Raw genomic sequence first — 25605 nt, 5'->3', positions numbered from 1 at the left:
CACTTTCCAAAGGCGTTGAGCACCCTTGATTTAAACTGGTATGTGCTACAGGTAATTATATGCAGAATCATTCAAAGAGAAGCACCTCTTAGCGGCACTTTTTCCTGACAGCTGTTTTGATTAAAGCGAGGGGGAGCCAATTTACTGAGCATCTTTGAGACCCCAGAATAGAATACCAAACATTTACCGGGCTGCTGGCCTATCTCGTGACATTCAAAAGTCCCACACTCGTACATAAACTGGGAATCACTGTTTCAATTTGCACTTGAATGGTTCGCGAAACATTTCCATATCACGCGATTGGACACGTTTCTAAACCAATGAAGTCACCGCACTCTAGAAAAGACTGAGCACCCTTGTCGTAAACACATTCCTCTGGGAAATTTCTAACGAATCGGTACATGCCTGAAAACGTGTGCTCTGATTGTATGTATAGCCTTAACGTATTTATGTTGTCAAAGTTATACATGTTGCGTGTTCTGCCGGTGCTGTCACCTGTCTTCCATATTTCGAAGTGAATATTGGAAATTCCCGAATTTCATATTTAAGAGCGGACCCGGGGGGGGGGGGGATCGACCCTCCCAAGAGTCGAATAATATGTGGGGAAACTTTTCTGTCCCGTGAAATACGGGAAGATCTGAAGCACCTACCTACGTAAAAAGTCACTTCTCCGACATATTGCCCTGAATCCACCTAACTTCGCTCCATTCGCAGCCGAAGATTTTTTGTTTTCCTCTCCATTCGAAGCTTAAGATGTCTACCTCGGCTTCATTCGAAGCTTAAGATGTCTACCTCGGCTTCATTCGAAGCTTAAGATGTCTACCTCGGCTTCATTCACAGCTGAAGATGCCTGCCTCAGCATATTCGCAGCTGAAGATGCCTGCCTCCTCTCCATTTACAGGTGAAGATGGCTGTCTGCCTAGGCTTCATCTGCAGCTGAAGATGCCTGCCCTCATTCCATTTGTAGACGAAGATGTCTGCCTTGGTCTCATTAGCAGCTGAAGATGTCTGTCTTCACTCAGGTGCGGATCCGGGGGGGGGGGCGTGATATGAACGACCACCCCTCCTAAAAGCCGAATAACATGAGAAAATTTGTCTTTCCCGTAAAGTACGGGATGATCAAAAGGACTCCCACAATTCGCTCCTCCCGTCTCACATCGTCCTAGGTCCTCCGACTAGGAATGCAATTTCCACTCTATAATATCTCGCGACAACCACACAGTTATGGAGCTAGTGTTTAAAGGAAACTTGACATTGATAGAAAATTTTCCGTGACAAACCGCACTCGAGAGAGTTCACGTTTTTTCAAGGAGGAACCCATTGAAGGAATGCGACCTTCGAGACAAAGGACTTTCGAAGCACGTGGACCGTGAAAACAACGCTTTAAAAAAATCGATTAAATAAAGGTTTTTTCCCCCCTATACCCATAATTTGACACGAGGGACAAAGACCTTCTCCAACTTTCCAAAACCATATATTCCTCCTTTTCAAGTATTTTCCACGATTCGAACCATTTTCATTCAGACTCTGCGAACAGTATTAGTTATAATATACGAGGAAATAACTAATTATTAACTGGAACAATTACTGCCAATCATGTATAAGTTATCGTTATTATTATTATTATCAGTTTTTGAGGGTTTTTTTTATCGTCCGATAATCTCTCAGACACTGTCCATAAAAAAGTAAAAGAAAAATGGCGATTTACTTTCCATTGTGCGTGTCGTATCTCTTGTGTAAAATCTGAAAACTTTCTTGACCTTAATGCTATACTTCGGATTATAGGTCTTTATTGTTTTTATTGATTAGGTCTTATCGATAGTTGGTGTTATTCTAGTATCACTTTGTGCATTGCTATATATAAGTAGTGGGTTTCTTTACCAGTTTCTTTCAATTACAAGATATTTTTACGCAACGCGAATACGGTATATATTCATATGTACATTCTTCGAATGTATGTTATTGTTTTGAAACTTGAAGAAAATTCGCTTAATCATGGCTGTAACTAGGATTTTTGCCGCCCCCACTAATTTAAAATTCGATAATTTTATAATGGTGTTCACTGTTCTCACCGAAAATTTACCGCCTCCATAAATTTTGCCGCCCGGGGCAGTTGCCCCCTCTAGTTCCGGTCCAGGCTTAACCAATAGAGAGAAATCGAAATACTTTCTAAAAGCTTTAGGGGGGGGGGACAACATTATTGTTAATACCACATGCATAAATTTTATTTTTTTTTTAAATTCCATAGTAATACAGGAAAGTTAGTAAAAATCATGAACTATCTCTCTCTCAGGGCCGTCATTTCAACTTTTTCCAGGGGGGGGGGGGGCAAACGTTTTTCAGGGGGGGGGGAGGCAAAGCACATGTACTCAATGTATGTATATATATATATACACACACCATTTTTAATGTATTTTTAAAATCCTAAATGACGGGCCTGTCAACTATTCAATATATATTTTCTAGAATTTTCCACAATGATTGATCATTTTTGTCGCACCACGGTCATTTTCTGCACACGACGCCTAATTAGACCGGGACCTACAATTTATTGCAGATTCCGAACACGGTAGCCTTTTTTATACTTACCGAGAGGTTGGTGCACTAACCCCTCGATGGGGGACTCCCTAGGGTAGCAATTTCTTCTGCGGTCCTGTCGCCGTTTTTGCTGTACCCCTGTGTCAGGAAAGTTTTCAGACAAGGACGAACCGGGTATCGAACTCGCGACACCTCTAGTAAACATCCTTTGGTACTTCAGGCGAGTATCTTATCGACCTGGGCTACCGCGCCCCTCCCTTCCACAATGAAACTCATACGTGAAAAAATTCCTGAAGGAAGAGCTGAAAAATTTACGTTTTCGTAAAAGACTAAAATTTAAAAAATAAAAATTTTAAAAATTAGTTCAAAACTTTTTATGAATAATGAACAAGTTTCAAATACACTCATGTCCATAAATTGAGGATAATGCCAGCTCCGGCAAATAAAGGTTCAGAAACAAAACAAACGTTACTAATTCATAAAGCCCATTTGTTAAACAAAAGATAAAGAACAAAAACGATGGTGTTTGTATGATACCATTCATAAAAACTACGATTTTTGCTCCCTGGAGCAATTGTAAAAAATATCTCCTTTACATGGTTGGTATGATGGTTAATGCATTGTATGTCTCCCATGCGATGAAATACAGTCCTAGGCATGCTGAGTATCAAATTATCGATCTGATCTTGGGGAAGATCGCTCCACTCAGCAAGCAATGCTCTCCGAAGTTCCGGTACACATGTAGGAGGTGGTTGACGGGCTGCAACTCGTCGGCCAAGCATGTCCCACACATGCTCTATCGGATTCAAGTCAGGTGAGAATGCTGGCCATTCCATACGGGTTATATCCTCATATTCAAGGCATTCGTTTACGATGTTTGCTCGGCGAGGACGGGCGTTGTCATCCATAAACACAAATTCTGCGCCCATGGCACCTAAACAAACGTACATGTTGTTCCAGAATGATGTCCCGATAAATTTGGGCTTTCATGGTTCCGGTTTGAACATGCAGATCTGTTCTGGAACCCAGTATAATTCCACCCCAAACGAGCAATGCTGCACCACTGTAACGGTGTCGTTCAATGATGTTGTCTTGGTGGTAACGGGTACCTGGCGTTCTCCATATGAAAGTCCGACTGCAAGCTAAACCTGGACTCGTCGGAAAACATCACACAAGCCCACGGTGACGATGTCCACATTGCATGTTCTCTACCCCAGGCTAATCGCTGCCGACAGTGAGTTGTCGCGAGCGGAACACATCTGACAGGTCTGCGAGCATATAGACCAATATCTCCCAAACGTCTGTACACGGTTTGCCTTGAAACTGTGGTACCCGTAGCTGCAGATAGCTGACGAGACAGGTCGGATGCTGTGCTCCGTCTGCTTCTTTTGGCAGTTACTGCCAAATACCGGTCTTCATTCGGCGTTGTAACTCGGGGGCGACCTATACTGTAACGTCTACTGACATTTCCGTTATCTTGGAATCGTTGCCAAAGCCTAGAGATGACACTTTGGGCAATTCCAAGTTCCTCGAATACTTCCATCTGAGTACGCCCACATTCCAGGCGACCGATAATTCTACCACGTAAAAAATCATCCACATGCGTCCTCTGTGTCATAACTATTCGCTTATGGCACTGAACGCCTTACAGAACTCTTGTGAACAATTTCACTTCTTTGCCACCATTCCTTATATGCCCCCCCCCTCTTACACTCTCGTCATTGTGACGTACTATCGGCATCATCTGGTGGCTTCCTGAAATTTACATATCATTCTTGCAGATGTGTGTGATAATTCTACAGATGAAATTTTTACTTTAGATTTCGATTTCTGTGTGAAGTTGTTGCATTCTTTGTTAACAAAGACGAAAGATTTCTATTTTTGGCGCATTCATCTGCGTTTTTCTAAAATAAATTACACTGTCAAGGGGTTGAAATTCATCTTCATCAAATATCTACTTCCAACGTATGAGAATCCCATATTTCAGATGTAGTGTTTTCAAGGGGGAAAAGAGACGTTATGCGTCAGAAAACACGATAATTTGAAAATTTCTATAAACGAACTTCAAAATTCTTAAAAAATTCAGTTTTTCCAATCCAAGTAACGCAAAAAAATATTTATTTGTTTATACAATATTGTTGGCCCCAAGAGGATGCGGTTGAAAATGAGTTTGTTCCATTCACCAATGGTATGAGGAAAGAGAAGCTGTATTTAAAATAAACTAATACCATTAACCGTGCGGTAAAAATGTTTACCGTAAAATTTGATGAGGAATGAGTCGAAAAGTTTATGCCGACATCATTCGAAAAATCTACTTAATTTCATTTCTCAATTTTCATAATATAAGAAATGTAATTTTATATCACAGCACTAAAAACAAATCGAATATTGTGATTATTAGATGATAAATGTATTTAGATCGCCGACATCGAATCGAAATGGCAAAAAATTCGAGAGATATAACGTTACACAATCGTTTTTTGGGTAATTTCCGCGTTACAACATCGCTGCAATTGTTATTTTTGTTCTAATATTACCTCCAACCTGACCTTCAGAGTAACAACGAAGATTTGACGCGCAACATGAAACATTCCATCGCCCCCCGAGGGCAAATACGGTATTTTATATCCCTTTTACTCTTTAACAGAAAATACGTTTCTTTTTTACCTGTTTAACCTTGGCTTTTAGAAAAACTGTTGTTCTTTCATGATTTTCTCCTTAAAAAAACCCCAGAGGCTTGCCCGACATACGTTGCAAAACTTTCCGAACGTTCGCTTAATACGATCAGTCAACTATACAGTTATGTAAAAATGCGACGTTCGGGAGAAAGTAACGGGCCTCGGCGAACGAGAGCGTATCGACAGTTTTGCTTGGGTGGAATTGGAGCGATCTTCGCCTGACGCTCTTTGTTATGACGATAGGCGTATAGGGTATTATGCAATTATGCATATTCACACCAACACCTGTTCTCCGCCAGAGAACTCTACTCTCGTCATCATAATATGAGCTATACATTTACCTGAAGAAATCCGTGCATTGTGCAACAACCTGCAGAAATAAATCTTCGCGATGGCCCCCCCCCCCCCCTGAGTTAATATTTGAACAGGACATTAGTTCATGCGCGGCTCTGACAGGAAAGAAAATAGTGCATCCCGGTTGTTTTGATTGCACAGAAGTTTCTCGTTGCAATGTAAAAAATCAGGAGTGTATGCGTCATTTCATGAGCATCGTAATTAAGAGTTTCCGGTTAGAGAAAACAAATACGGGAGAGACAGAGACACCAAAATTTCTCCCATATTATCTAGTTCTTGAATCCACTCCTACTCTAGCCTTTCACATCACTTGAAAAGCTACACCGATGATAAAATAATGTCTGAAGATACAGGTAATCATAATTAAACTTCCCGTGTGTACTCTGAGTATTTTTTGAAAAAATTCCGAATGATGTCAAATTTTTAGGATATCTTAATGAGACCATGGGACAGACATTTATGAAATAATAATAATAAAAAAAAACTTTCGACCACCAGGTCAAAAAATGGATCTTTTTTATTGAATTTTCCTTTTTCCCGTGGACCATATAGGTATCTTGGTATGAAAACGACCATGGGAAAATGCAATAAAAAAGTGACATTTTTTTTTATTTCGTAAATTTCTTTCCCATAGTCCATAGTCTTTAAGATATTGCAAAAGTCGTAGTTGTACTAGTAAAAAGTAATAGTCATTAAGATATTGTAAAAATTTGGCTGTATTTGGATCAGTTGAAAGACTACTCAGAGTATACGGGAATTTTAATTATAACCACCCAGTTTATCCCTTCAATCGTGACCTGAAAAAAGCATCAGCAGTTTCACCTACAGCTTTTGTAAATGAATTGGGATTATCACGAGGTTGGATACAAGTCCCGGCTATAACATACAGGGTGTTATATAAATTCTTAAATAGTTTAAAAATTTAGAAAAATTTAATGAATTGGTATATTTGGATGTGGTGTGCGAAAAAGTTATTCCCGCGAAGGGGATTTTTTTTTTTGTGCAGAAAAAAGAAAATATTCAGTTCAAATTTTTGTCGACATAGGGCCAGTCCGGCAGAAGTAATTGAACCTGAACCTTTCTTCAATCTCTTTAGGGAATTAACATTGTTTACTATGTTCCACCTTCAAGGCGTTTGAGAGTCGCCTAGAAGTTGTCCGATCGAGCTAAAATTTTATACAGATCGTTTTTTTTGTTGATTGGATCAGGATTCGAAAGGGAAGAAGGAGCAGCAAAATTTCAACATTCGGAAAATTACCTATAGCTAAGGGCCACCCCACTGTGTGTGTGTGTGTGTTGTGTGCCTGACGCATTTCTGAGGAAATGCTTGTTATCTGTTCAAGAAGTGCTGTCATCTCTCTTCCGAATTTCAGAAACAGTAGCATCACAGGTTACTTCGCCCGTTATTTGAGTAGTTATGCATGAATTCTCCAAATGTTGTGTGCCTGATTGCTCTTTGTGGAAAAGATTCCATTATTGGCGAATGAAATTTGCATTTCCAAGTGATTCCAGAAGTCATTTTGACCAATAATTTATTGATACATTTTCAGAAATAAACTTGAAAATCCACAACTTCATTAATTCGTTAATCCATTCGAAATTCAATAAACCCTAAAGCGTACATACATGATACACACATTGCAGCCAATTTTCAGAATTTCCTAGTCAAAGTTCCAAAACAGCGGCTTATATACAATTGAATACAATTTCCTTCACGATTCGTTCCGGTTGAAGATTTAATGAATCCACAACCACTAAACAAAATTACACGAGATTATATAATAGAGAGAGAGAGAGAGAGAGAAAATGGACTCTCACAATATAAGCCCTGAACTCTGTAGCCACACAGTTACGATTTGACGACTCTGACACCTCCATATAAGAGTCTTTCACACTTAGTACGAATTTCACGCTCTGCGATTAATTTGAAAGAAGTATTAATCTCAAAAAGAGAGAGAGACCATGTTCTCACCCATCCTACAACAGAGGGAACTGAACTCGCTCTTCAAGTTTGACTAAAGGATATAGCACTTGAATCGAATAGAATAAAAAGAGAAACAACTAGACATTACATTCGAGATGTGCTTTTGAAGACCCCGGAAGTTTTTTAAAGACTGACCTCGGGTCACACTTGAACCGTTTTTGATGGCGATGGCGGAAAAACATCGCATATAAGCTCTAATACCTCGGGACAGAAAAAAACAAACAAACACCAAAATCATCCGGAATTCGTGGAATCTCGACTCTGATCCGATTCCTAGGATTAAATCTACGATAATTTGATATATTAGAATATTTGCAGTTCATAAACCGCTTATATTTAAGCAAATATGTACATATTGTTAATAGCCGTATGATTTGCGGCACAGTTAAGGCTCCGTTAAGTCTTATAAAGCCGATGGCCGGTAAATGGCTCCCATATCCTTTAGCGGACAATCTCATCATTGATTTTTGACTGATACGTAAGGCCTATTAAGAAATGTGCAAGGTCGATTCACGTGACCTAGGCTAGAGCCTTATCCAGCTCCTGTTCTGGGGGGGGGGGTGTAATGGCACGTACGTGAGAGCTCATATAGGCTACAAGTATTCTCAAACTTTTGTCACTCACGGCTCCGTTTGCTCTATTCTTGGTTAATATACAACTACGGCTCTCCAGAGTACTTTAGTAACAATTTCCTTCATAAAAAAACCACTTCAAAGCATAAGTAGGCACACATATCAATATTTCCACCTCATCGTGTCACCCCAGAGACCATGAAGCGCATTATGAAAAACACTGGGCTACAATGATGTCTATGGAAGGCCGTACCATTATTAACTTATAAGCACTCTCTGGAGCGCATGGCTCGGTACCGGGCCCTGACATAATTTATATCAGGCCGCGAGTGATTTTTTGGCCGTTTCCCCCTTTTCCCCCCATTCATTTTCTGTTAGTCGTGTGACCGGGCCTTCCACTTACAAAAATAAATGAAACCGGGCCGTGGTCCACCAAAGGTTGAGAACCACTGCTCCACAAGGCGTTGTCTCGGTTGCCCTGTCTGTTTACTTCCATGGTCAATGATGGACGGAATTGATGAGTGGCATCAAGATTTATATTATTTTGATCACATGTCATCGACTTATGGCGTTCAATGAATTTAAAAATTTCCTTCAAAAAAAGAACATTTAAAAAAATTCTAAAAAAACTGAATTGGGAAATTTAAAACAAATAATAATCGAAAAATTTCCAAATTTGAAGAATGTTTTTAAAAAAAAATGCGAATAAAAAAATTTTGAACAAAGAATTGAAAAAAATTTCTAAAAGAAATGAATAAACAACCTCTGAACAAGAAATTAAAAGTTTCTAAAATAACCAAAATTTAAAAACTCCAAAAGTAAATGAATTGAAAAATTTCTAAAAAGTAAATTGAAAAAATTCTGAACAATGAATTGAAAAATTTCTAAAAAGTAAATTGAAAAAATTCTGAACAATGAATTGGAAATTTCTCAAAATTGAAATAACAATAATAACCAAATTCTAAACAATTCAAAATTTTCCAAAATGAATTGAAAAAAAAAAATTCAAAATTAACAAGAAAAACTTTAAAATTTTAAAAAAGGAAGAAAATTTTCTTAAATTTCCTTAAAACATCTTACAAATAAAAATCTTATGATTTTTCTCAAAATAGTTTTCATTTCAGACATAAAAAAATTTGAAAAATTTCTAAAATTAAAAAACAAAAGTTATATATATGTATTCACGGATTCAAAAACCTAAAAATTTGTCCTCCATGACTGATCAAGTGGTACCAAAAATCACTATTCTCGTTTCACAAGGTACTCGGCCAAATATCGCCAACACGATATCAACAACCAATGAATATGCAAATATACATAGTTATAAAATAGTCGACCCATTTAACGGATATTCACTCGCTATCGATATGCGTATGGTCTTATTATTCCGATCGCATACTTCAAAGCCGTCCGACGATATATTTCATATGTCAATTATTTCTATTATTTTAATACCACCCGAATCACAAAAAAAAAGTATTGTCTTCTGAGTCGAGATCAATAGTGATTATGTGTCTTTTTAATTGGCTCTTTGTTTTCGATTGATAATCTCTTCGATTATTTCATTTCTGTCGTTGTCGTTCTCAAATTTCTAGGGGACAGATGGCCTTGATTTTCATTTCTTTTTATTTGCCTAGTTTCCATTGAACGATATTTTCTTTTGTATGTACGTCTCACAACGATGAGCCCTAAGTACGCATGTGTCATCGTTTTCTTTTACGTATTTTTCTAGTAATTTATGCATTTAGTTTTGAAGACGAAACAACTTATTGTTCCAGCTGATGCGTATGTTTAGAAAGCTCTGTCTGTGTTGTGCGATTCGGCCTAAACTTTCTATATTAAAGAGCATAAACTACATCTGGCCTTGCGCGAGCATCCTTTATTTTGGAACTGGGACAACGAAAAACTTACATGATAATTTAACGTGTGTACATGTATGACATGAATTTATACAGAAAAAAAAAACACAAAAAAAACAAACTACTACAGTCGACGCTTGATATAACGACCTCATTCACCCCCCGTCCAAAACGGACGTTATATTAGGAGGGTCGTCATATCGAAAATAAAATACACATGATAATCTTGTGAAAACATTTAAGACGTATCCTACCGGCCGTTGTAGTGGAATGGTCGCTATAACGTGGGGTCGTTATAATGAGCGTCGAGCGTACTACTACTACTGAACCGCATATGCACCTCGGAAACATTCCTTTGGAGAATTTCTAACGAATTAGTACACACAGGAACGTGTTGTGTGAGCATATGTGAGGCCCTAACGTATTTATGTAGTAAGATCAGGGTCTTGTTTCGTGTTATACTGGTGCTGCCATCTGTCCTCTATATCTTTAGGTGAAAATGGCAAATGCCTGGATTTTTTTAAAATCTCATGAAAGTATCGTGTTGAAGGTCCGCCTGCCTTTTGCGGAGTGACTTTTTCAAATGGGGGGTACTGGTTCACATTAGCGTCTCGAAGTTGGAAAACCGCGGAAAACCAAATTCAGCAGACAACCACTGCGCCGCCAACGGTTTGCGAAAAGCTGGATCCTCACGGTGAGAGTCCAGTGCGATGCCCATACGACCGCACCACAGCTATCAACTAGATAGCTGCGGCGCGCTATCTAGAACTGCTAGATAGAACTGCTTGAAAAACCATTGTTAGATAATTACAGTTTGAAAAAAAAATATTGTCCACTAGATGTTTGAAAAACGATTTTTCGACTCAAGAATACTATTTCAAAAACCTTTGTTGACAAGGTACTGCTTTAAAAGTCATTTTTGACGCAGGCAACATTAAAAAAGGCGCTATCAACTAGATACTGTTTGAAAAACCATTGCTGATTAGATACTGTTTGAAAAACATAGTTGACTAAATACTGTTTGAAAAGATATTAATGAATAGCTGGAGTTTGTGAAAAGATATTGTTGACTAGATACAGTTTGAAGGAAAAACTACCAACTAGATGCGGTTTGAAAAAATTGTGAATTAGATGCGGTTTGAAAAACCTTTTTTGATTAAATATTATTTGAAAAAATTGGTTAAATACTGTTTGAAAAAATTAATTACATGCCGCAAGAAAACCATTGGTGACTAGATATAGTTTGAAATAAAAATACTTGACTAAATACTGTTTGAAAAGATATTTTTAACTATATATTGTTTGAAAAGTAATTATTTAGTTTACAAATTGGATTACTGTTTGAAAAAAAAACTGTCAATTAGAAAAAATATTGTTGACTAAATACTTTCAGAAACCATTGCTGACTAAATAGTTTCAGAAACCATTGTTGATTTGATACTGTTTGAAATAAAAATAGTTGTATAGATACTGTTTGAAAAACCATTGTTGATTAGATACTGTTTGAAAAACCATTGTTGATTAGATACTGTTTGAAAAACCATTGTTGATTAGATACTGTTTGAAATAAAAATAGTTGTATAGATACTGTTTGAAAAACCATTGTTGATTACATACTGTTTGAAAAACCATTGTTGACCAGATACTGTTTGAAAAATCATTGCTGATTACATACTGTTTGAAAAACCATTGTTGACCAGATACTGTTTGAAAAACCATTGCTGATTACATACTGTTTGAAAAACCATTGTTGACCAGATACTGTTTGAAAAACCATTGCTGACCAGATACTGTTTGAAAAACTATTGTTGACCAGATGCTGTTTGAAAAGACCATTGTTGATTAGATACTGTTTTAAAACCATTGTTGATTAGATACTGTTTTAAAACCATTGTTGATTAGATACTGTTTTAAAACCATTGTTGATTAGATACTGTTTTAAAACCATTGTTGATTAGATACTGTTTTAAAACCATTGTTGATTAGATACTGTTTGGATCAATCATTATCGACTAGGTATCACTTGAAAATCATTGTTTATTAAATACTATTTGAAAAAAAAATTGTCGACTATATAACTGTTAAAAATATTGTTGGCTAGATACTGTTTAAAAAAAAAGTTGACAAGATACAGTTTGAAAACCATTGGCGACTATAAACACTGTTTGAAAACCTCATTGTTGAGAAGATACGGTTTAGAAAACCTTTTGGGACTAAATAATATTAGAAAAACCTCTGTTTCGTTATGTTTGAAAACCATTACATTTGAAAAACGATTTCTCAGTTGTCGTTTTTCAAAAAATATTGTTGCCTGTGTATTGTTTCCAGGAGTACTATAACTAAAAGTCTTAAACAGATGCAAATTTCATTGTTACCGAAAACACATACTTCTCAATTTTACAGTATTCATTTTTATTCCCACGACATCCATAAAAATACGGTGCATCCCACATATAATGTTCTCCAAAAAAACCGTCATGGAAAAACATTGTAAGCGCGGAAAACGCTTTTAAACAGGAAATCTCGATGAGTATTGGTGAGAGTTGGGACCATGAAAATAAGTCGTACCAAGTGGGAACGTTATAAATGGGATCCGCTGCAATTATTTCACATCACAAAACAGCATCTTCTCCACGATATTTCCTATGTCTTTAAGGACACTCACGATGATAAATAATCATTAATACGTTTTGAAACAAACTTTCAGCCCTTTTCTCTTCCGTAGGCGAAAATCAAAGCAGAAAAACATCAGTAATAACGTGCCATTATCATTAATTTAGTGCCAATTCAAATTACCTATAGAAAAAAAATGACGTGTCGTAACACCCATTCGTGACCCAACAAAGAGACGACGTTCGACATGCCTCTCTCGATTGTCGTGCAAGCTTGACCTCTATATCTCTCTGTCCCAAACAATACACACACTAGGGGAAAATTACAATAATAGAAAACGAGATCACCATAAAAAATAAATCTAAACAGCATTTTTAAAGTCATTTCCATAAGCCATTATTGCTTCGATCCATTATAATAATAATAATAATCATCACTATCCCATGGAAAGCAGGTGATGACTTGTCTCATGATGAGCACTCTCTGACATCTTAAAATAGTCCTTTTTTTCCTTCCTTTTTTGTTCTCGAACAAGTTGTTCTTGACTTGCCATGGATCAACGAGCACCAAATTTTGCCCTACGGTCATGAAAAAATTTCACTCGGGAAAAGTCATTTTCGTGCTTTTTTCGGCGCTGTTATCTGGACATGAAGACTTTCTTCGGTCCGTTTAATATGCTAGACGACATGCCTTTTTTGTTCTCGTTGTACCCTTGTGCAACTAGACGAAAGTCTCAAATTGGACATACTTATGGCAGCAGTTTGGATCTAATCTTCAGACAATCTATATAGTTTGAGCAAAAACTGAACGAGCACTGACCTTTCATGCAATGACTCCCCCTCTCTTTTCAAAAAGGACAGTCTCTTTTGAAGACCAAGAAAATCTATCGAAAATCTACCTGACGCATGTTTTGTATGTATTATGCCAGTGGTTTACTACCACGCCACTCGGGCGTAAGGTGTTCTTTCGTCTATCACCGTGAAGGTTTCCGTCATGGTCCCAGGCTCAAACCCGGGGAGAATATAGATAAGATATTTTCCTATATAACGAGCTTGAGGCGACCACCGATAGATAGTACCTTCGTTTCCAACCCAACTCATTAATGACAGTAAATTGCAATGCAGCGATATGGCCAGAGGTGGTGTTTGGTGAAGTAGTGGTTCACCAAGACTCAAAAATTTGCCTTTGTATTAGACTAGTGGTTTGTAATCGGGATCCTTCAGAGGGGATTTCAGAGGGACAGGGTGGTTCGAGCTAACCTGCCGCCCGAATGCAAAGCCTGGTGTTTCAGTCAACTAATTGTAACGCCGGTAATTATTATAAGTTGAATATTATTCTGCGAAGGGGGGTCCGCGGCACTTCATCTTTATGACGTTCCCTGACTTCGTCTAATTGGCACAAACGGTCCGTGGAACATGAAAGGTTAAGAACCCCAGTATTAGGCCATCTTATGAGTGGTCATTTTCAGTATGGCTTGGAACGGGGTTGGAACAACTCTGGCCTGGAAAAGGATGATATATTATTTACGAATTACGTGAAGAAGTCCGAGGTCGCGAGGTTACAATATCGAACAGCTCATTATGTGCTTCTGTATGGAACTATAACAGTCTGCAACAAGTCAAGTTGAACTGGCAGTGCAACATTAAGCGACCATAGTGGCACAAAACTTGTGTGATGTGTGTGTGGTTACAGGACCTTTGAGCAGGGCTGTTACTGGGAAAGGTGGGAGCAGGCTGGTTTGCGAGTCTCCCGAGTGTTAAACCAGAGGTGGGAGGGGGTGTGGACTTGTCTAGTGCACGGGTGTTGGACCTTGGTGGAAAAGTAAAAGACGACTGGTCTGGTGCCTGTGCGTTAAACCAGATCGGGGTGCACAGAACTCAACCGCTCTTTCACCATAACGCAGGGGTTGCTAAAATGTCCTGCCAGCCTCACTCTTCGGGGGAAGGGGGGTCATGATTTTCGGAAGCCGCGAATAAATGTTGTTCATGGTAAGGGAACCATGGGTGGCAAAATTTCGAGAACCACGTTCTTAACAATTTTGTGACAGGAGGAAACTACCTGTCCCACACCGTACATACATCTCGTGAACAGTCTTCTGAAAAGAATTTCTACATAATTAGTGCATGCAGGGGAAAATTTTGTGCGTGATTATGGGTCGCTCTACTGTATTTACGATGTCAGAGTTGTGTTTCGTGCTTGGGGAGTGCTGTCATTGTCTTCCATACTGTAAATTACAGAGGCCTGAATTTTTTTGCTTTTGTAATCGTTGTGTATGTTGAAGATATGCCTACTCTCTGCGGAGAGACTTCGTGAAGACATGAAGAAATTTCAAGACATGGAAGATATGTGGTGAAAAATATACAATCTTTTTTTTTCCCGTCTGAAACCACGATTATCCACAAACGCTGATTGAGGAAGCGGCTGAGTATCGAATCAGGGAACAATCACGATGACGATCGGAAATCGCCAGCTAGGTATGTCTCCGTTCTTTTGTTTCTCGCGTGTGAAAGTGACACGGGAATGACCCGATATGTCTTACCCAAAAGACACGCGCCATTCGCAAATATTCATCACACATCGATTCACGCCCTACAGACCTAAATCCATAAAATATTCCAAAAATTTCACTTTCCACGGATGAAACAGAAAGAAACTAATAGGTGTGGAATTTCGTTACGTGTGAAATAACAACGTCGACACAAACAACACAATAGGAGACACGACAACAATCGGAACTTATCAAAAGGTATCGCTTGTCCAATATCCAAAAGTCGACGCCCATCCTGAATTCTTTCTGAACATTATTCATCCAGGGGTCTCTGAATTCCGCGGATACAACTTTTGGTTCTTGTTTGTTTTTTTTTGGAATGTCATCGTCGTAACAATGTCGCAATGTCTCCGCTTCGCAACCTCTAACATACAACACATAACATACTCTAAATCTAAAAACATATATACATTTGACAAAAAAAAAAGAGGAGAATATTCCTGATTTGAAACAATGGCCACGGCCATAGATTATGGCGACGAGCGTTTGACAACATTCACTTTCGAAATGAGAGAACCTCGTTTTCTCTATTTTTAAGAAACCTTACATATGTATCGAAAAAAATATGAGGCAATCTTTTTTGAACGAGACATACCGCGAAAGAACAGAGTTGGCCTGGGGGGGGGGGGGCTACGAGTCTTTGTGGTGTCAAATTATTCTGATTTTATATATGACATGATGTTGATGCACTTTTTTATGCAAGATAAACAGAAAACTGGATGTTGAGTGAATATGCTAATTTTTTTGAGATGTTGATATTTTTAGGAAGGGAAAAAAAACTAATCTCTATATACTGGAAATCGAACCCGGGCCCCTCGTTTGCCGGATGAGTGCTCTCTCACCACTAAACTACAGAGGAAATAAAGATTTTCCTCTTTCTTAGAGCGTATAAATGCCGAACGGGACAAAATCATCATCTCAAAAAAAAGAAAAAAGTAATAAATATAAGCATCTTCACACAACATCCAGTTTTCTGCATATCTTGCATATCCTGATGTTTTTTTTAAAACATATGCACAAGATTTTTAATGTTATACAATGGGCTCAAGGGATCCGAATAATGTATGGGTCACCGTGTGCGGAAAATTCACCGCCAGCAATTCACCGACAACAATTCTCCGCCGGAAAATTCACCGACCAACAATTTACCGCCATGCAATTCACCGCTAGGAAAATTCACCGACCAACAATTCACCAACGAGCGCTGCAAGTTTAGGAAGTATGGCAGAAAACAGCACCTCCTATACCCAGGAGGGGGCGGTGTGGCTCTTTTTTTTTTCGATTCACACTGCCACAATAACGATTTTAGAGTTCACCGTCAATGGTGTTTTGCAAGTTCAGAAACCAATAACAAAAGTTAAAATTGTAACTATAGTTTTCTCCCAACTTTTCTCGGTTTAATTATACTGGCACTCATGGCCCCCACATCCTGAAGCAGGGTCCCCCGACTAGACTTTCATGGGACCCCCTTTATGATGAATTTATAGCGAGAAAAAAGAAAAAAATGATTAAAATCCTCCCGGGCCCCAGGGCTGGAGCCGTGTCAGCCTACCCCTTGTGGGGGGCCATGCTGGCACTACTCTGAACTATGTTAGCGCCAACACCAAATATAAAAGAAGGCCTCCGCTCAAAGCTCGTGAAGAAGTCACTGAAGGTCATCTCATTGGTCATCCCTATAGCCATTCGATATAGCAGGCCGATGAACGCGCCATCTTTATCCTTTACTGGTTAGGGAGACGGCTATTTTTTGCGGCTCTAATAATTGCACTCCCGCCGGTAATTTCTTTTGTTTTTATGTGCTTCTAATTTTTTGAGGACGACACCTTGGGACCCTTCCCGTATAAGTAGCATCAGTTTATTCATAACCACCCTGCAAAGTACTAACAATCTATAAATTGGTCGCAATAGGTCCCAAAAAATGTTTTGACCAAAGTCTTTGCTATTCGTCAAGGCGGCACGTGAAACAAAGGCGACTAATAACAATTCCGATTCATCGCCCGATTTTGGATTTTAGCACTTCAGCTTTTTTTTTTGGGTATCGCTGAAGGTTGATTTTGCACTCAAAATGACCAACGGTCATTATGATTGACCGTGGACTACAGGACGACTAACCGCGACGAATTCCATAACGCTTGTTAAACTTACACCCCGGAACTAAAAATGTCCGACACGGATGTGATTCGTGCCATTAGCCATTAATAATAAAAAAAGTGGGAAGCTAGTAAGAATCGATTGACCGAATGACTGGTGCGCTGAAAAAAATTGACTTCCTCTCCTACTATATTATTTTATTATTGAAAAAAACCTTGTTCTTTTTCCTCACCTGGCTAGCCATTCCCCCAAAAAAAAACTGCCAGACATGCCCTTTTTCAACCCGTTAGCTACGTCTTTGAATGGGTTAAATACACTACTAGTATCTTATCTGTTGACTGTCAATGAAAAAAGAAGAAGAAATTAGTACAATATACTACGTGTATGTAACCAGTAATAAGCGAGCGTGACCAGGTTTTTCGATGTATTCGGCCGGTGGCGAATCTACCCTAAGGCTAATAATATATGAATGCTATTTAAAATAAAAAAATTTTTTCTCAAACAACCGTCATATATTGCGGGTCAAATGGACACACTTAAGTCAAGTTCATCATGATTTTTTTGCTGCCGGATTCATGTCGGGTGCAATGAAACACCAATTCATCGATTCGATGCGTTATATAAAAAGTTTTTAATTGATGAACATCCTGCCATGTCTTGTTACTAATTGACACTCTGACTTGATTCGGGACTTATAACATCTCAAGCGACACAAGCTAGTCTGTAGACATGGCCCCCACCACAAGGGTGGGGCAGACAGGGCACTAGCCCTGGGGTCCGGGACAATTCTCTCATCATTGTTTGCTTTTTCCACGCTATAAATTATTATATAGCGTGGACTATTATTAATTACAAATTATTTATTTCTGGAACGTTCACATCTACAGTAATCATGCTTTCGAATTGCGACGATGGTTTTGTCGGAAGCTTAAAAGAGCAAAAATAATGTTTTGGAAGCTCAAAAATATGAAAAAGAACTTTTTGGAAGCTCCAAAATATAAAAACTGGTTTCTCGGAAGCTCAAAGATACGAAAATCGTTTTCTGAAGGCTCAAAAGTACAAAAGTTATTTTTCACTCAATTTCACTCATAAAATAATGCCGTCCTGAAAGTTTAGACTGCAATAATACCTTTTCTTGAAATCTGAGACGGCCGAGAACGGTTTTCTGAAAACTCGAAAATGGTTTTTTCAAGAAACGTCATGGATTTTGGAAAACGTCAAAATCCTTAAAAGGTTTTTTGTGTCCAGTCAAAAAGCAATAGTATTCCAAATGTACACACATCGCACAACGTTTTTTTGAAGATCCATTTTGCAATAATGGTTTTCTTTTTTTAAATCGCACGTCAGAGTAGCATTTTGAAAGTTCATAAACCCAGCAATGGCGATTTCTAAGTTCTCACTGCATCAATGTTGTTTCAAAAGTTCACAAACAAACAATGCCCTTTGAAACTCACACGCCAACAATGCTACATCGGAAGTTCCCAAATCAACAATGGTATTTTAAAAGTTCACAAACTAACAATAGTGTGATTCGATAGCTCACAAAACAACATTATTTTGAGAGTTCAAAAAACCAACAATGATATCTCGAAAAGAAACAAATATTTTCTGGATATTAGCTGAGGTTAACACGGAAAATAAAAGTCATCTTTTCTCCGCTGGGACTCGAACCCAGACCCTCTTGTATACCGGGCAAGCAAGCTACCATCTACACCAGTGATTCTCAACCTTTGGAAGCCCGCAGCCCGGTTTGATTTATTTTTGTAAGTGGAAGGCCCGGTCAAATACACGACTAATGGAAAATGAAACGGCAGATCAGTTGTGGCCCGGTATGAATGATGTCACGGCCCAGTACCGGCCCGCGGCCCGGCGGTTGAGAAACACTGATCTACACCACTTGGAGACACGAACCTGTTTTCTTTATTTCACGCACTGTGGCGTGAGGCGCTAAAAGAGAGGCCTCTTAACTTCAGAAAATGGCCCCCAGGTGGGACGGTAGAGAGAGAGAGAGAGAGAGAGAGATAGACGAAAGTTCACAAAACAACTATTGTTTTGAGAGTTCAGAAACCAACAATGGTGCATCGGAAGTTCATACAACAATGATGTATCGAACGTTCACACGCCAATAATGTTGTTTCAAAAGTTACAAATGAAAAATGTTGTTTCGAAAATTTCTACCACGCAAACAATGGTGTTTACTAACGCAACTGACACGCAATGATTTGCAAAATTTCACATAATTCCGAAATTTCATAAGGTGTCTAAGAAACCGAAGTTTTTACATTTTGTACGGAATTTTTCGGTATTCTTCGCAAATATATTTTTTGGTCCAATTTAAAAAGAAAAAAAATTCAAAGTAACATCAACAAAGGAAATTCATAGTCATAAAACAATCTACACAATGACAAAAAAAATGGAAAAAACAATTTCGCATTGAAAACCAAAGAATGTACATAAATTCGTATTCATATAAAGGACTCCTTTACACAATATTCCAAGCGTTCTTGTGAAATAAGTTCTCCCACAACGAACTCATTGTTCATTCACATAAACAAAACAAAAAAAAAAAATCGTACGCGTTGTATGTGTGTGAGCATCTAATCCAAACACAATCAGTCTTTTTGTTCAGACACTTTCAAGAGTCTGATTAATGTCCTCAGACGTGGTGACGTCATAAATCTCAAGATCTATCTATCTATCATGCAATCACTTCATGTATAACTTCATTATTTTATGAATGCGAACTGAATTCCAAAAAGAAATCGAAATGAAAAATGTCTAATATATTCATAGAAAAATCATATTTTATGCAAAGAAATGTTTTCATGAAATTGCAGGGTTCTGGCTCATTTCACCTCATCACTCATTAATATACTCCTCCCACAAAAATGAATGATTCATGGAAATGGGGGGGGGGATGAATAACCTATGGAAATCTTATTCATATTATTGAACTCATTTTTCTCATCTATTTTTAACATTAAATCATTTAAAATCTTCGTAAACGGATGAAATGTCTCTCACGTACGAGAGAGGTTATAGATTTTTTAATTGAGGATATTTAATTTACGATTCCATTAATATCCGATCTAAGCTATGTGGAAAACCGAAATAAACCCGATTTGATTTCGAAAAAATGGTAAAAAAAAAAGTTTCATTACAGAATTAAGTTCAGATTAGACCAGATTGTTTTTTTTTTTCATTTTGAAGTGAACAACTCTTCGGATTTTGTTTCCCCGTCACTTCGCAATAACGCGGCGATTTCATTAGAATTTGTGAAAGTATTATGTCGTAAACACTGTGGAAGTAATCCGCATTAAGTACGTACTAATCCCTAAAAAATGCATAAAAGAAAAAGAAGAAAACTCAGTAGGCTAGAGCTGAATCTTTTTGAATATTTCAAATAGAGTGAAAATCCCATTATAACGAAGTAAACGAACCAAAGATCGCGCTCGCTATGTTCGATCTAATAAGAAAACAAGGGACCGGTAATTTTTGGTTTTGTTTTGCGTTACATCCGATTAAATAATAGAACACTTTCTTGAATTGGTCCAGAAGTTGCACACGTTATAACCGATCTGATAAGAGAACACTTTGTGAAACGGGCTCGAAAATGTCTTTCGTTACATCCGATCAAATAATAGAACACTTAATAGGATGACTCTAGAAGCTTCGTCTGTTATATCTTATCTGACAAGAGAACATCCTATAGGATGACCCTAGCAATTTCGTTCGCTATAGACACATCTTAGATCTAACTAGAGGGAAACCTTAAGGGGCGGGCCCATGAATTTCGTCCGTTATATTCTATCTGATAAGAGAACATCTTATAAAACCAGTCCGGAAATTGCGTTCCTTATATCCGATCTAAAAAAAACACCTTATAAACGGGCAAGGAAACTCCGTTCGTTATAACATACCTTATAAGGAAATATCTCATGGGCCTATCCCAAATTTTTTTTCATTACATCCGAACAAATTATAGAACACCTTATGGGACGGGTACAGAAATTTTGTCCGTTATATCTGGAGTTTCGTTGCAAGCCGGTTCATCATAACGAGGGTCGACTGAATATACTGACCATATTTCTACAATATTGATGAAAATTTTTTAAGGTTCGATAATTGAAATTAATTTTCTTTCACAAAAGCTATCATGAATATCTGAATATGATTGACGTAAATTGTCAATATCAAAAATTTGTTATAATACGAGGATCTGCCAGAGTTCCCGGTACATCAAGAAAGAACTATTTGAGAAATATCGTTGTCGAAGGCATAGTCATCTAATTGTGACTACGACTTTTTTTTTAATCTCTTCCATTGTTGATTATTTTGAAACCACGTTTATCCGGAAAAATTCAGAAAGCCATTATTGAAGAATGCATTATTTGAGAACCTCGGTTATCCGAAGACATTCACAAAGGCATTGTTGATTACTTGGGAACCGTGGTTATCCGGACATATTCAGAAAGCCATTGTTGGAAAACAAAATTTTTTGTGGAATCTGGTAACTCAAAAAGAGACTGTCGAATATAATGCACTGTGTAAGATATTAATGCACTGTGTAAGATATTATTGGTTGCCTAAAAGACATTCAGAAAACCATTGTTGAAGAATATAATTTGGGAACCAATATTATTCCCAGAAATATATAAAGCCATTGTTAAAGAATATCATTTGGTTACGGTGGTTATCTGGAGATAATTCCTCAGATTCTCAATCACTCCCTGTTGTGTGTGTGTGTGTTACTGTCTTTTCACCTCCCGCGGTCGAATTATTCATTAAAAATACCCTTGCTGTCAACTGCTATGCCAGTCCAATTCATACATAATCGTACGTTGATTTATAGTTTTTTTTTATAATCACTAAAGCACCCCCCTGTGACCGTTGCATTATTGCATTATTTATATATATTTGTATTTTATGTATTATATGTGTTTGTGTAATCGCATCCTCCCCCCCCCCCTTCCTATTTTGATGTTTTTTCATAATTTTTTGTCTTTAATCTCAAAAATCACTACATAGTGACTCTTTATTTTACACTGTATGATAATTGAAATGTTATTGAATTAACTTCATTGTAACAACCAGTATGGGACCTTAGTGTCTCCTTGGTGGTTTTCACTAACCTAATGCATTGTTATCATTCATCTAACATATTAATAAAATTGAAATTGAAAATTGAAAAAATTGAAAACATTCAGAAAGCTATTGTTGAAGAATGCCTTATTGGAGGGATAACCGGGGTTATCCGAAGAACTACAGACCGCTATTGTTAAAGAATGTATAATTTGGGGACCGCGGTTGTGTCCAGAGACATTCAGAAATCCATTGGTGAAGAATGTATTATTTGGGAACCGTGGTTATCTGGAGAAATACAGAAAGCCATTGTTGAAAAATTCATTGTTTGGGATCAGGAGTTATCCGGAGTCATTGTTGAAGAATGCGTTATTCGAGAATCGTGGTTGCTGGAGAAATACAGGAAGCCATTGTTTAAGAATGCATATTTGAATATATCTGTATTTGAACAACGGGGGTTATTCGGAGAACTGCAGAAAAACCATTCTTGTAGAGTATTACAGTATATTTGGGAAAATCGGTTGTCCATTCAGAGAGCCATTAGTGAAGAATGCATTATTCGGAAACCGTCGCTATTCGGAGAAATAAACAAAGCCATTGTTGAAGAATATATTATTCGGAAACCGGAGTTATCCGGAGTATTTCATAAAGCCATTGTTGAACAGTGTGCTATTCGGGAACAGCGTTTTTCCAGAGGCGTTCAAAAAGCCATTGGTAAAGAATGCTATATTTGGAGGGGGGTGTAGTGCTTATCCCGAGTCATCCAGAAAGCCATTGCAAAGCTGTTTTAGATTTTTGACAACAATAACCGACCAGGTTTTAGTTCGCTGCGTTTGTAATATGGCTGTAATGTAAATTCTCCCTAATTCAATTTAATTAGAACGTTACCCCTATATACGGTTACGAATGATAGTTACACACTTCCCTCATTGGGATTCAAAACATTCCAATTTTCACAAATTCACGAATTTAATCACAATATAGACAAAAAAAAATTGTTATAAAAATGAAAAACTAAATATTGTCATTAAAAGTTCAAAATTTTGAATAAATATCATTAAAAACAAAAAAAAAATAACATTTCGAATACTTACCAATTGTGTTTTATTGGTTTTTATAGCAAATTTCTAACTTGTTTCCAGTCATTTGCGTAGAATCAGATGGAAAAATGCCAAATAAAATAATTCCTTGCACCGGTTCACAAAAATATAACTATTGTAAAAGAAAAATACGACAGTAGAATCACAACAATGATCCTAATAAACCGTTATCCCACGGGTAACACTCGCTTCTCTCATCTCAAAGCGCGATCCAGTTCTGATATTAAAACTCAGCTTTTTTGCAGATAGGATGTTTCTATTCTCGCCAATATGCGGACTTGGCGAGAGAATGGCGCTAGTTCCACCAACTTTTTTATTTAACGAGAGATGCGCACATTATTACGCGATTTTTCTCATCTTCAATTAGCTTGTCTGGCTGAAAATTATTATGGATCTGATTCAATGGCCAGATAATTACATGAACGTGTCTTCAAGGAAAATATTGGAGTCAAAATTTGGGGCATTTGCCCTATAATTGGTCTCGGGACGTAGCATTTCCTTTTGGTCCCATATCTTTTCCGTCCGGTATATATTACATTATAGTTTGTCCTATTTTTTACCATGATAATTATTTTACTTGACCGTCTTTCAAGTATTCTTTTATTATGGTAAATATAACCTTGAGTTTGAAGCATTGCGTAAATGTAGAGCATGAGACCATGCCCCCCCCCCCTCCTAACCACAGGAGAGGGGGGGAGGGCTGACAGGGCTTTAACCTTGGAAACCAGGGGCACGACCTTTCTACTTTTCAATTAAATTAACTAGAAAAATCGATATATGAGTCTAGCTAAAAGTTAGGCCCTAGGGGCTCCATTTCGGGGGGGGGGGGGAAGGCATGATGTAGATATTTATTGCTCTATAGAGCCTTCAGAAAAAGACAATTAGTTCGGTGAGTGGTTTTTATATTCTCTCAAATTAATTAATACCATTATGAATAGTGGTGACCCTAGGAATTTCTAGACCCCCAGGCTAAGTTTTTTGCCCCTAAAACGATTGGAGAATAGAAAATATTTAATATATCTACTCAAAGCGATGTCTTGTTCACGTCTATGTAGGGCCTCCACCGAGTGTGAATGTCATACATTCAAATCATCCGCAGGTAATGGTCCCATGCGCATCCTAAAGCAAGGCCTCCCATTCTTTGATCTTCGGTTGGCCACCCGAGCTAGATTTTTCACGGGCCCTCATGGTAAAAGTGAATTTATAAGCCCTGTTTGAGGTCCCTTATGAACATGACGCCTCTCCCGGGTTCTGCCTGGATGGGCCAAGCGTTGAGATGACCCTGATTTTTATGTGCATTTTTGCTGGATCTGAAAGTAGTCACAATTTAGACTATGTATCTTTCTTAAGAGTTTTATGTTTTCACATCTGGATTGTTTTCCCAGCTCTCTGTGGGCCCCCATAGCCACCTCTCATGACTACCATTCCATTTGATTTTCACCAGTCCCTCTCCCCATAAAATATCTTAGGAATTGGGCCGCAAGGGATCAATCCCGGAGGTTGAGAAACACCGCTCTATATAATGATAATATCAGACCTTATAGTCAGAGGTCACTCACGTACTCCAGGCCAGGGCCGTCTTTACCAGACACGGAGCCTGGTGCGGAAATAATAGTGGAGCCCATTAGCCCTGATTTTTTTTATTCTGTGAGAGAGGAATCGGAAATTCGGAAAAAATGAAAATAATGAAAATTCATCATTTTAAAAATTGAGGAAGTTCAGAATTCTCCAGAATTATTTCTTTCTAGATGAAAATGCAAATGTCCAGAATTGATGAAAATTACCAATTCTGAATCTCACGGAAAAAAAATATGGGGGCTAAGGGGTCCCTGCTATTATTTTCGTACCAGGACCCACATCTGGTAAGGGTGGCCCTGTGTGGACTCTTAAGCAATCGATCATGGGTCACTTCACGACAACTGCTAGTCCACTCAGCCTGAGGTTAATGTGTGTGTGTGCTTAACCACGTGACTATTAGGTAAACCAATTTCAGTATAGGTGCAAACTAGCGGAAATTGAAAGCCACCAGAACCAAGGCCCCCTTTTCTTCAACGACATAAGCCGGCCGGTATGGGTAGGTAGATATACCTACGACTTGACAAGTCAGGCGTGGTTTGCTTTCGTGTGTTAGAGAGGTCCGCCATTTTTTTTTTCTCCATACAATCTTCAGAGTAGGTATCGCTAAG

At 38.0% G+C, this 25605-nt stretch overlaps 1 protein-coding gene across 1 annotated transcript in view; it reads right to left on the bottom strand.

Moving 5' to 3' along the window:
* LOC149084408 (uncharacterized) overlaps window positions 1-23638 on the bottom strand; it is a 39782-nt gene extending 16144 nt beyond the window's left edge. The window contains exon 1 of the mRNA XM_089234804.1: window positions 23414-23638. The gene's annotated coding sequence lies outside the window, so the exon portion shown is untranslated. The remainder of the gene's footprint in view (window positions 1-23413) is intronic.
* Window positions 23639-25605: the final 1967 nt, after the last annotated feature.

Source organism: Pholcus phalangioides, unplaced genomic scaffold (assembly GCF_987345545.1).
Source record: "Pholcus phalangioides strain wild (caught in Gottingen) unplaced genomic scaffold, Ppha-v1.0 ptg000008l_1, whole genome shotgun sequence".
Lineage (NCBI taxonomy): Eukaryota > Metazoa > Arthropoda > Arachnida > Araneae > Pholcidae > Pholcus > Pholcus phalangioides.
This window is presented reverse-complemented; position numbering and strand designations above follow the sequence as displayed.